Source organism: Bufo bufo, chromosome 1 (assembly GCF_905171765.1).
Source record: "Bufo bufo chromosome 1, aBufBuf1.1, whole genome shotgun sequence".
Classification (NCBI taxonomy): Eukaryota; Metazoa; Chordata; class Amphibia; order Anura; family Bufonidae; genus Bufo; species Bufo bufo.
This window is the reverse complement of record NC_053389.1, coordinates 134668380-134682221: the sequence shown is the minus strand read 5'-3', so window position 1 is coordinate 134682221 and position 13842 is coordinate 134668380.

The following is a 13842-nucleotide window of genomic DNA, read 5'->3' as shown; positions in this document are numbered from 1 at the left end:
GGGTCGTGCAATTTAAATGATTTTCACTTATATTCTTTCAGTGTCCCATCTAAAATTAAATAAAATTTAGCAAATGATGTTAATTAAATATTTCTTACTAGTTTGTGTCTACAGCTCCTATACAGGCCTATCTGTTTCCATGGTAACACAACAAATAAAATATATGTACTCTGATCCCGACTTCTATCTGTCCCTTACTTCTTGCTAACCTACCAAATTTATGTTAGGAATAATTGGAACTCTGAAGGAGCACCTAAGGCTGGCTTTTTTTTGGGGGGGAGCGGTCAAACTAAATAGTTTCCCTAGAGCTCTAGGGGATCCACCACACTGTTAACTCCCCCCACCCCCTAAAGATTGGAAGTAACTGCAGTTTTATCTGTCCCCTCCTTGCACTGATGACAGAGAAGGAAGCCATCATTCAGCTTCTTGGTATGGACCCTACAAGGGGGTAGGTATAGGGAGCAGTCTGTGCGGTAAGGGGAGAAGTCTCTTCAGTCTGTGTGTAGGTCGGAGCAGTCTGTGTAGAGGGAGGTAGTGTTGAGCGAATCGAAGTCTACGAAGTGGACTTCAATCCGAATTTCAGGGGAAATTTGTTTCACCACAAAGCTGAATTTCCTTGTGCTTCGTGGTAGCGAATCAATTTTCCCTGAAATGGTGTAAAAAACAAAAAAAAATCATACTTGCCTCATCCATTTGCTCGTGATGGGCCGGCCACCGCCATCTTGCTTGAAGATGTTCCACGAAATCCTGTGCGTGGCGACGTATGCCAGCCCGTTGCGAGCAGGTGGATGAGGTAAGTATGATTTTTTTTGTTTAATTTTACACTGTGTTATAACTGTCAGATGCTGCGATCAGCTATGAACACGGCATCTGAGGGGTACAATGAAGGGGAGCGGCTCAATCGTGGCTCCATGTCATTGCACTTAAGTAATTCATAAATCTGTAAAATTTGGCGAATCAGCCGAAGAGGGAGCATAATGTGCAACCTGTGACTGTGAGAGACGGGAAATGGGGAAAAGTCTGTCTGGAGGGTAGCAGTCTTTGAGGGTGGAGAATAAGAAGCAGTCTGTGACAAAGGTGGAAACATAGGGAGCAGTCTGCGTAGAGGGGAGCAATCTGTGTAACACTATTACCGTGTGGGCTACAAAAGGTGAAACTATTACTTTGCGGGGCACAAAAGGGATTACTTTTATTTAAATAACACTTTTAACATGTGATCGACTATTGCTGACTATGCACAGCTAATAAATTTGGCACTATATGGGGTACTATCTACCACTATTAGTTTTGGGGGGAGGACACTATCTGGCACTTTTCAGAGGTGCTGTCTGTGTGGCGCTATTTGGGGAGGGGTTACTATAGTTATGACATTATATCTGAAGTATAGTATTTGGGGGCACTGTGCCTCACAGTAGGTGAGATAATAGGGGCAAATAGCGACAGAATCGGGGGTATCAACAGGATAGGAAGTTTGTGTAGGTTGGAAAGAGATAGGGAGAGTGCTGGAAAAGTGAGGAGCCAAGGATGGGCGGCAAACTCTGCAGTCACAAGTCATGGCTGGAAGAAGTCTTCATGGCAGTCTGGGCCAGATGGAAACTCAGAGAAAAGTGAATGACTCCAAGAAGAGAAGACATCAGCCCTTTTTCAGACCCTTATCCTTGATACATATTTTCGGACTGAAGCCTCCCATATTTATCAGAATGCAGAAGCAAGCTCTATCAAGTCAGACAGACACATTAACCGCTCATCATGGTGCAGCCAGGCATTCAACTAGTTTTATTGTCTGCAATTAAAGCGTTAGTCCTGGCATGTCAGCAAGCTTCTACTTTCATAGCCATCATCCCACATACAGGGGAATATTTCACCCCCCTGCCACGTGTTTGTCTCGTCATGCTTTCTTCACTTGTATATTATGTTGGATTTTACAGTTCACATGTGTGTTTTACAATCAATTTTAAGAAGTGCTCATGCATCCATTAGTAATCGCAGTGCCTCCTGCCTCATACCGCCTATGGTCACCAATTCCTTGTAAAATATTTGAGGTCAAACATGGCTACCTTCCAGATCCTGAGTAACCACCATCAAGGCTTGAATAATTCTGGTGTCAGATTTGTGAATCATTTCTGATGGTGATGATGATGCAGAGCTAATACGTCAGTACGGCAGTATTGGGCAACATCAATGATAAAGTCTTATGGATTATTATCGGGTTACATGTTTGCCTTAAGGAATTAACGTTTGGTCATGTGTAGGATATTAAAGGAGTGGCACTACCTAACACAACATGCCCACTGAGCCACAAAAGTAAGAATGTTTCTCTATTTTATGTTTTTTTCCTATGAGCGTACTGGTGAAAATGATGACGGACCTTGTTTCAAGAACGAGGATATTGGGGCGCTCACTTCAAGAGACACCTATCCTATCCAAACTTCTTCTCAAAGGGGTTGGCACATCTCCATCAATGTCAGATATCTCTAGAACGGGGGCCCTCAAAGTGAAGAAGAGCACAGTTTGCATGCGTGACATGCTCTAAGTTTACTTAAATGCGTGTTCCGAAAAAGCCGAGCAAGCGCGGCCATCTCTCTATTCACCTCTATGGAAGTTCCAAAAATAGTTGAGCCAGCGCCCGTTCTAGAGATAGGTGCAGGTCCGAGAGGTAGGGCATTGGTGGCATATCCTATTTGGAAAAAAACATTTTCATATAATCTAATTTTCAGCTACAAGTAGGTTCCTTGTTCTGGATCTCCATTTCTTGGCCACAATAGACAGCGGTTATAAAGAGCGTCTCTTGCTCTGGAGGACCTGTCCTGGACCAAGTGTAATGCTTAATTTCCCTAGTGGTGCTAAAATGCAAGCGATCAACTGTAACCTGCGGGGAACTAACCAGAAAGTGTTCAATTCCCTTGCAGCATCACCATGGGACAAGGAAAGAAAAATAGCTATGTCCTAAAAATATTAAATTGAAACAGAACTTTACGTACAATCTAGTAATGAGTGAATTTCTTTTTCGATTTGAGTCAAATAAATTTGACCTGTGTTAAGAGTGCTCCAATTGCTCTGAAATGTTAAAGCCAAGGCAGCTTTAGTAAACTTCACTGACGAGCAGGCAATTGTCAAGAAGGAACGCTTTCCAACTATTGCCTGCAAAATTGGCCTGTGTAAAGGGGACTTTAAAAACAATCTGCTCTGTAGAGTTTTTTTACGTAAAAAAAAGGGTCTGAAGAATTTTTGTGTTTTAGCTGTAAATACCTGTCGGTGTGTTTATGCAAAAACCACCCAGGGTCATGTGAGCCTTCATCTTCCCTCTCTTTTTATCTGAAAAATGGCTCATGCCATTTTGAGAAAATCACAGAAAATTTGGATTGAATTTGATTCATTCGGAATTTAGAATGTGCTTATCTCTAATACAAGCAAATAAATGATTGTCGGGGGGTGGGGGGTCATTTTCCTGGCTCCTTTACCATCATCCTATTTCAAGACTGTTTTGGCACAGGGTGTCTTTAGCCTTGGCTAGATAGTTTCCAGGTCAGAAAATTTCCATCAATTTATCACAGCACCTGTAGTCGAGAAGTATGCCAACTGTCCAGGACATAAAAAGTTGCAAATTTTTGTGAACATCGTATCTACGGAAAAAATATTAAAGGGATTGGCCAGTTTTCTCATACTGATGACTTATTGGTCATTAATATCAGATCGGTGGAGGTCGACTCTGGGCACTTCCGGTGATCAGTTGTTTGAAGAGAACGCATCGGTAATGGGATAGAGCAGTTGTGGTTACACTTGCTTTCCGCTGCAATGTCGGCGGTGAGCAGGTAAACAGTGAAAAGAACGCAGCCCTCGCAAGAGCACTGCATTCTCTTCAAACAGCTGATCGGCAGGTGTGCCAGGAGTGGAACCCCCGCCAACCTGATATTGATTACCTATTCGGAGGATATGGAAAAACTGGAATATGCCTTTAAGTAGATAAACATTTCCAAAAAGTTACTTCTAAGATAACACTGTAGCTGAAGAAAAGCTGAGAAATGCTCTAATGTCCATTCTTCTTTATGGGGAGGTTCTTACTTCCCCTCGGTTCTAATTTTAGGTCAGACATGAAGCAATAAAAATAAGTTTTCACAAAAAAAGGAAATGCAATGTTTATGTTCTATTTTTGAACACTTGAGGTGAGCAAAATCCTGATCCATCTCAACTTCTCCAAATAAGCTCTTATGGTCTCATGTTACGTGGGGTTGCGAAAGAAGACTAAGATAGGAAAATTGTGTTTATATTTTAACAGAACAGGCTTGACGGTCTAGGTTTGGTGCAGCCCTTCTTATGTGCTGTCTGGATGTACTTGTCTGTGGACACAGGGCCGAAAAGAGTTTACATCTCATTTGTTCCATGAGTATTGGAAGAGAAGTGAATGGAAAGATCCAAACAAGAACTTTTTATGCCAGAAACTGGCATTGAAAAAAGCAATAGTCGCAACTCCCTAACAGCAAAACAAGGTCTATACATTTTAAACAAAAATGGCTCTACCTCTGGGAGAAAAGACATGTAGATGTTTTCATGGTCAGTCACTAGAGGTGTCTGAAGACAGACCTGTTAATTTTTCTGGCCATAGATTGATGACAAGGCTGCCATTGCACCTCACCAGGGCCGGACTGCCCATCTCACAAATGCCAGATGGGCCGGTACAGGAGTGGGCCATCCAAACCCCTGAGGTTTTGCCCAGGGCCCTGAAAATAGTGCATGCCACAGATACAACTGTATTGCCCTCCTCAGAATGGTGATACAGTTTAATAGTGTGGCAGGGCATGGGAACCAATGGGTTCCTGGCCCCACTATTCACTCTCATAGGACCCAGTGCCACTAGGCCTGAAGCCTATGAGGCAGCCCAAGCGGTTGTGAAGTGATCACATCATCGTGACCAACTGTGCCTGATCTCAGGTCGTCGCAATGAAGTCATCATGCCAGGATGCAGGCAACCTCAAGCTCCGAGAGAGCCTCAGGTAAGTATTTCGTTTTTTTTCTGTCACTCTTGGGGCAATGCAAGGTGGTAGTATAACCACAAGGGACATTACAGGGGGACACTATAACTAATGGGGAAGGGGGTGCATTACAGCAGGACCTTAAGTACTTGGGCAATAAAGTGGAGCTTGTAACTACTGGGGGCACTTTAAGAGGGGTTGTATTACTACTGGGAGCTTTACAGGGGCCTTATTAATACTGGGAGCATATTAGGGGGCCTTAGTACTACTGGGGCCACTTTATGGGGGCATATTACTACTAGGGGCACTTAAGGGGGCCTTGTTTCTACTGAAAGCACTTTAGTGGGGCTTTATTACTATTGGGGGAACTTTCGAGGGCCTTATTAATGCAGGGGGGCACTTTAGAGGCCTTATTACTACTGTGGATACTTTGAGGTGTTATTACTATGGGTGATATTGTGGAGGCATTATTATTATTGGACATAATATGCAGGGTACTACTACTAACCAATTAGTAATGAAGGCACTCTGGGATAGAAGTATAATTGGTGGGACTTTTGGGAGAACTATTAGCATGTGAGGGGCTATCTGCATGTCACTGTTATTTCTTCAATATAGTGTTTGTGGACAGGCACAGTATTGGGGGTAGCAGCAGGATAACACTGGTGGTGTACCAGGAGGATGATAGAAAAGTGAGAAATCTAAGATGTCTGTATGGCAAACTCTGCAAAGACGAGACGTGGCTGAAGAAAGTTATAATGGCGGTCTGCTCCCAATGGAGAAGATAAGGTAAGAGAACTTCTACATTAGAGGAGATGTCACTGGATGTAATAGGTATGTAGTGCTGTATTATACTCTATGTTTGGTGGTGCGGAATGTAATATCCATCCAAATCTGCCATTAGCACTGGGGTGGGGGGAGAGGTCAGAAACCTATTTCATATTCACCACTCAGTAAGTGGGCCTATCTGTTTTAAAATGCCCATGCTGGATTTCAGTCCCAGTCTGGCCTTGCCCCTCACACAGGGGTTGTAGCTCAGCGTACCTAGATGTCCATGAAATCTGCATAGCTATGAAAAAGTAATTAGGAGAATCCTACAAGTGGCCATATCAGTCTTCGATATCCATACGACGGGTGCCCTTTAACTTATTTTGAACCCATTATTGGTCGTGACTAAGTATGATCTGAGGTTGAGATGAGTAAATACATAGGACTCCGTTCATATTTCTATATGTTGTCTGAAGCCTCCCTGTTACCACAGCACACAATGAGTCCCCTACAGCCATGGAAATGACGAGAAGATGGTGAATCAGTTGCAGCACCCTCCCAACGGTAACATCAGTCCCTGGGGGCACACAGCTGTTTTAGAGAAAGGAAAAATAAAAAAAAAGATCTCCCAAGAGAATGTGTGAATATGGTGAACGCCCTGAAAAATGTCAGCTCTGAAATCTAAAACTCTGCCTTTAAATACAGCACTGACACTACCTATGGCACCGTAGACCTATATGAAGAAGACACCAGACACACGAGAGGGGGATTTGTTAATGCTTTACCCCAGTTTTCTAGCATAGAAAAGTCATCAGTTTTGGTGTCTGTTCTGTGCAAAAATTAGCAATTTCCCTCCATTAAAGGCTCATGCACACGAGCGCTGGATGTTTTGCAGTCTGAAAATGTAAGATTCCCTAAACACAGATACTGGCCGCGTGCACTTCGCATTACGTGGCCCCTAATGGAACAGTCCAATCCTTGTCCGTAATGCGGACAATAATAGGACACGTTCTATTTTTTGTGGAACGGCCATGTGGACATATACGGACATGGAATGTACATAGATCCTGTCGAAATGAATGGTTCCTCATAGAGGCTTAAAAAAACGAACAAAAAAAAAAAACGGAAAGGATAAGGAAAAATAATATGTTTGTGTGCATGAGCCCTTACACTGTGCTTGCCAGTTTTCTAAGGCCTCATGCACACAGCCGTTGTGTGGCTGTTCTGTGCATTGGGGACTGCAATTTGCGGTCCCAAATGCACGGGCAACATCCGTGCGGCAGCCGGGACGAATCGAGACCCATTCAACTTAAATGGGTCCGTGATCCATCCGCACCGCAAAAAAACATGTTCTATTTGTTTGCAGTGTGGAGGCACGGACTCCGTAGTGCTTCAGTGGGGTTCGTGCCTCCGTTCCGCACAGCAGTTCAAGTTAATGGGTCCGCATCCGTGATGCAGGGAGCATACAGCCGGTGCCCGCATATTGCGGACCCGCTGTTTGCGGGCCGCAATACGGCCATGTGCATGAGGCCTAAGGCCCCTTGCAGACGAGCGTGTGCGGATTAGGTCCGGATACGTTGCGAATGTGTTCAGTGAAAAATGTGCGATTTTGCGAACAAAGTCATTCAGTTTTGTTTGCGATCGCGTTCCGCTGTTCAGTTTTTATCGCGCGGGTGCAATGCGATTTAATGCGTATTGCACGCGCGTGATAAAAAAACAACATCTCTTAGCAACCGTCCGTGAAAAACGCATCGCATCTGCACTTGCTTGCGGATGCGATGCAATTTTCACGCAGCTCCATTCACTTCTATGGGGCCATGCTGCGATTTTCACGCAACGCGCAAGTGATGCGTGAAAACCAACGCACATGTACACTGCCCCATTGAAATGAATGGGTCCGGATTCCGTGCGGGCGCAATGCGTTCGCATCACACATTGCGCCCGCGCGGAATACTCGCTCGTGTGAAAGGGGCCTAAGAGTGGGCAGGGTGTGGGCTTAAGAAGGCGCCTGCATGACCCTGCAAATTTAAAGGGGGTGTCTAATCATTTCTTTAAGGGCAGGGAAGGTATTAAAATTATAATAAAACGTTATATTAAAGTTATATTCACTGTTCCAATCCCTATCCATTCCAGCGCCGCTCTGACTATCCCCTCCCCAGCCAAGCACGTTATGCTATGGTTGTGGTGGTGCGGGCTGAGTATTCCTTTTTTTTAATACCTTCCCTGCCTTTCACAAAAAAAAAATTACAAATCTGACAAATCTGACTTACTATAAATGACACCAGAAATGTACGCCAGCATAGATTAATTTTTTTGTGTGTTGTGCTGGTGCTGCAGGGAACTTGAACACTAAGGGCTCATGCACACGGCCATATGTATTTTGCGGTCCGCAAAACACGGATCCACAAAAACGGGTGCGTTACGTATTTTGCGGAACGGAACAGCTGGCCCCTAATAGAACAGTACTATCCTTGTCCTTTATCCTTAATCCTGAAAACAATAAGACATGTTCTATTTTTTTGCGGAATGGAAATACGGAAACGGAATGCACAAGGAGTAACTTCCATCTTTTTTTTCAGACCCATTGAAATGAATGGTTCCACATACGGTCCGCAAAAAAACCCAGGTCGCACACGGAAAGAAAATACGCTAGTGTGCATGAGCCCTCGTCCACACTTCCCGTTTTTCGCATTTTCTACGGACAGCACACATACCTATTGCTTTAAATGTGTCTGTTCACATTTCAGTATTTTTTTTTTTACTCACCATGGGTCAGTAAAAAAAATGACAGAGACATTAACTACTTTGATCCATGATGCAGACCAAGCACGCCCATTGAAGTCTATGGGTCTGTGAAAATCACAAACACAACAGGGATGGCATCCATGGTTCGTCCATTTTTCACGGAAGACAGATAGAAAATGCTCTTGAAATAAATTTTCAGCTGAGCAGCGTCTGTGAATTACGGAAAACACGGAGGGAAAAAACGGACACACAGATCCTTCACGGACATCTTCACGGATGATACACAGACGCTTTTTTTTATGGACTTGACACTGTGGATGAGACCTTACCCACAGATCACAGCTCACTGCTGGGGGGTCTCAGTGTGATCAACGTATTGTCAAGTAAGTGTTGTCCAAAGTAGAGAGCCCCTTTAATTGTCTGATAGGTGGGGGTTTTGATTAGCAGAGAGACAAGCTTGATTTATCTCTATCAGAGTACAGGTCTGGCCCTCCATTATTATCCCAAAGGAATTTTACCACATTTAAAAAGACACGGCTTCATTTTTCCACAAATAGCGCCACTCTAGCACATGGGCAGTGCCTGGTATTGCAGCTAATGAGTCAGAACTGCAATATGACAAGGGTTGCACTGTTCCTGTGTGAAAGCAGTGAATAAATGAATGCAATATGCAATGATTTCTGTATGGTCAGAAGTCTGCCCCCTCTTAATGCCGAGGTTCCCTTTGCTTTTCATCCGCGCCGTCCGCGTGCTCGGGGGCTGTTTAGACAGGAGAGTAAAGTGTCCAGTCTGCTGCTCAGGAAATGAATTTCCACCGTTGCAAAGTGCGGCAGTAAGGCTGCTATTAGAGGCGATTGTGAGTCACTTCTGTCTGGTCTTAAACAGCATGTTTACTATAGGAAGGGCTTTCATCAGCCCAGGAAAGGGCGGCTAAAAATACCCGGTACACAAGCGAAAATTGCAATTTTCAGAAATAAGCATAACATTACATGGAAGAGACATGGCCGTCCCCAATCACTGCCTTGTGATTACACCGTACAGTAGCTCTACGGTAAATATTCCCAGCTGGCCGGGCTCATGGGTGTGACTGTAGGAAAGAGCTGAAGCCATGGCTCCTCGATGGGATCTCCATCTATAGGAGGTCAAGGTGCTGAAAACAATGCATGGCGAGGATAATCCCCCTCTGCTTACTTACAGTCACGGAATTGTGTTAACTCTTACTTTGCCTGCAGCGTGCTGGCCTGGATGGGATTATTAATGCGTGTTTGCAGCATGGAGACACTATAAATGTTAGATTAGGGAACTGCCTTACAAGCGATTTCCTAATATATCTATATATATATATAGATAGATAGGAATCATGGAGCGGTGCAGCCGTAGAGAAATGAAATTATGATGGATGGTGCCCTCCGCAGCACATCGTTCATGGTGAGCACAGGCGGTACATGTCTCTCTTGGAATAAATGAGTGTATGTGTTTGAAATATATACACAGGGCGAGGCGAAAGTCTGGACACCCCCTTTTAACTGGTGTAATCTGTAGAAAATGGAATTTCAATATGTGAAACTATTAATTATTATTTATTATTAAAGCGCCATTCATTCCATAGCGCTGTACATACATAATACAGACAATTGCACTAAGCATGAACAAGACGAGTTATAAACTGGTACAGAAGGAGAGAGGGCCCTGCCCGTGAGGGCTTACAATCTACATGGTATGGGAGGAGGACACAGTAGGTGAATTATTTGCATTATTTGGTGGTGGAAAAGTTCTCAGCCGCCATTTTCAGATGCACCATATTGAATTCAGCTCAGGTTTTTCCAATGGGAAGGGGGTCATGTGATATATCAAACTTGGGTAGAATTTACTAAAAATCACATTGGAAGTGTGAGTTTTGACCTATCTCACCTAAAGTGCTTTACATGGAGTATTCTATGTGCCCACCATTCTGCCGGATGCACATAGTTTAACTTTTAATCCAGTCTTCGTGGTCACACTGAAGAACTGCTAGATTCGGCTTTTTCAGGTTAGCCATATTGCCCTCAATACCCCATAATCACAAAGTGAAAACAGCATTTTAGAAATGTATTAAAAATTAAAAACTAAAATTTTGCCTGGACATAAGTATTCAGACTCTTTGCTATGACACTTGAAATTTTGCTCTGGGGGCTTCCCATTTCTATTCATCATCTTTGAGATGTTTCTACACCTTGACTGGAGTCCACCCGTGGCAAATTCAGTTGATTAGACATGATTTGGAAGGACACAACCTTGTCTGTATCAGGTCTCACAGCTGACAATGTATGTCAGAGCAAAAACCAAGCCTTGGGGAGGCAAGAACTGCCTGTAGAGCTCAAAGACAGGAATGTGTGGAGGCACACACCTGGAGAAAGGTACAAAAAAAGCTGCTGCATTTTAAGTTCCTAAGAGCACAGAGGCCTCGGAGGAGAAGGGCCTTTGTACCCAAGAACCCAATGGTCACTCTGGCTGAGCTCCAAACATCCTGTGTGCAGATTGGAAAAACTTCCAGAAGGTCAACCATCACTGCAGCACTCCACCAATCTGGCCTCACAATTCTGCTGGAGAAGTCACTGTGTACATACATTACTTATATTGAACTGATCCTGAGTTACATCCTGTATTACACTCCAGAGCTGCACTCAGGGTTCTGTTAGTGAAGTCACAGTGTACATACATTACATATCCTGTACTGATCCTGAGTTACATCCTGTATTATACTCCAGAGCTGCACTCACTATTCTGGCAGACTCACAGTGTACATACATAGCATTACTTATTATCATACCAGAGTTAGTTTTTCCTATATCAGGTTCTTGTATAGTACCTAATGTAAAGGTGAATCTTTCATAAATGCAAAGGGGAAATGCTGGGAGATTTCAGATCTGATTCCTGCAGTATTTAAAAAGTCAATCAATGTCTTCTAGAATTCAAGTTATGTACTGTAAAACTTTTCAAGGGAGTCTGTAGGCAGTTTTGAATTCCCATAACTGCTGACAGCACTTTATAGGTAATATGGACAACAAGGCAAACATACCTAGTGTCATGGTCTTGCTGGTTGCATGAAAGAGGTCCCTTTATTTTCAGTGGGCTCTCGACACTGAAGCTTCCTGGTCCCTCCCCTCTGATCTTTATGATATCTGATGCGGTTTCCAGATCAGATTGGATGAAAATAAGGAAAAGAGGTTTGCTACCCATGCCCAGTCCGCAATGCACAGGCACCGGCAGTCGGCCAACCGCATGCGGATCACGACCCCATTCACGTGAATAGGGTCCGCGATCCGTCCGTTCCGCAAAAAGATAGGACAAGTTCTATCTTTTTGCGGAATGGAAGCACAGAACGGAACCCCAAGAAAGCACTCCATAGTGCTTACGTTCCGTACTGCACCGCATCTCCGGATTTGCAGACCCATTCAAGTGGATGGGTCTGCATCTGTAATGCAATACGGCCACGGGGGACACACAGCCGTGTGCAAGAGGCCAAAGTTTGCTTTCTCAGCCATCCCCATCGCATATATAGATGGTGCGGTCAGCAGTTTCAAGGGCTCAAAACTGTTGACAGATCAGCTTTAAAGTAACTTTAGCGCTAAATAGTAGCTGCATCTCCTGCCGAAGTTAGAATCAGATACAGGAGCTGTAGTGTCAGGCAGGGTGGTCCAGATACCAAGGCAACTAGACAGGGGTCTCCTTGTGCTACATTGCCCAGCCATTTATACTTTAGGGGCATCATCTAGATGCCCCTATTTAAAGTGCACCTGTCTCCTAACAAATGTTCCTTTAAGAAATTGTAACATTGTATATGAAGAAGGTTCATTTAACAGCTCTAAATGTTTGGATTATATATGATGTCCACATTTTGTTGTGGTCCCTTGAAGTAATGTAATTTGATAATGTAGCCCAAGGAGAGAAAATGTGTGCACCTTTGCTTTAGACCAGGGATGGCCAACCTGCGGCCCTCGAGCTGTTGCAAACCTACAACTCCCAGCATGCCTGGACAGCCTACAGCTATTAGGGCATACTGGGAGTTGTAGTTTTGCAACAGTTGGAGGGCCGCGGGTTGAGCATCCCTGCTTTAGACTTATCCTTCTCAGTTTGTGGCCTCAGCTCGGCCTTGATGTTCTCCTTCATCTCGTTGCACGTGAGAGTCAGACTCATCTACACGGTGAAACGAGGAGATCAGAAAAGCCCTTTTCGGAGCAGTTGGCACAGGTATAATAAATAATTTAATGACCAGACAACAGGGTGGCAGCGGGAAGGCTCTATTTATATCACCGCTAGCTACCAGTTTGATTCACTAGGGTAAATTTAGTCATTATGCCATAAATAGCAATTTTCCAGCGCTAAACCTCCTCCGCTACTCCAAGTATTTGAAAAAGTAGGTGATGCTCCAAGAATACTTAGAAATCCATCACTAAAGATGTCTTTAATAAGTGCTTTTGCCTGTACAGCAAGAAAGGAGGAGACACTGGCTGACGGTCAGAAGGTTTTTCCATGAGGATCTTGTCATTGCTTATTTTAAATTCACTTTTCTTTGTGTTGTACCACAATTTCTTGTGCTGAAGAGCTCCACTGTTGGCAGGGTTCCTAGATCACGAACTGAATTCCAGACTACAGTGAATACTGACACTAGTCCCACAGACAGAGTAGCAGGAGAGCGGGAGGAATAAAGAGAAGGTAACTGTATGACAATGCAGAGTCTATGGAAAGCTGGATGACAACCCCTATCAGTGGCATGTGTTACTTGGCATTGCTGTATTTTACAGATTTCACCCACTCTACACATTCCTGATAGGACTGAAAGAAAGCATGGTCAATATAGGGCAATAGCCCGCATCCTCCGCCATCTATTCCCCACCTCAATCTTTACATATGCACTGAAGGTGCTTTTTGTAATCCTTCAGCAAATCTGCAGGTGGATTTTTTTTGCCCCCCCCCTCTCCTTTTTCCAAAAAAATTAAAGGGGAACCTAAAATACTTTCGCTCTGGACCCTCCACAAATCTTGATCTAACCCTACTAGCACGGTATGGTGGCTCAGTGGTTAGCACTGGTGCCTTGCAGAGCTGGGGTCCTAAGTTTAAATCCGACCAAAGACGACATCTGCATGCTTGTATGTTTTTCGCGTGTTTCCTCCCACACTCCAAAGGTTTGAGCTCCAATGGGGACGACGAGTGATGATAATGGCGGCAAATGCACTGTAGAATATGTCAGCGCTATATAAGGGAGTTCAATAAATAATGAATAAATATTAGTAGTTATTACCATCTGTGCAATGAAAATGGTGGTGTTGCCATAGAAACCTCCAGATGTTTGCTTCTAAACTGGAATATAAATGACTCA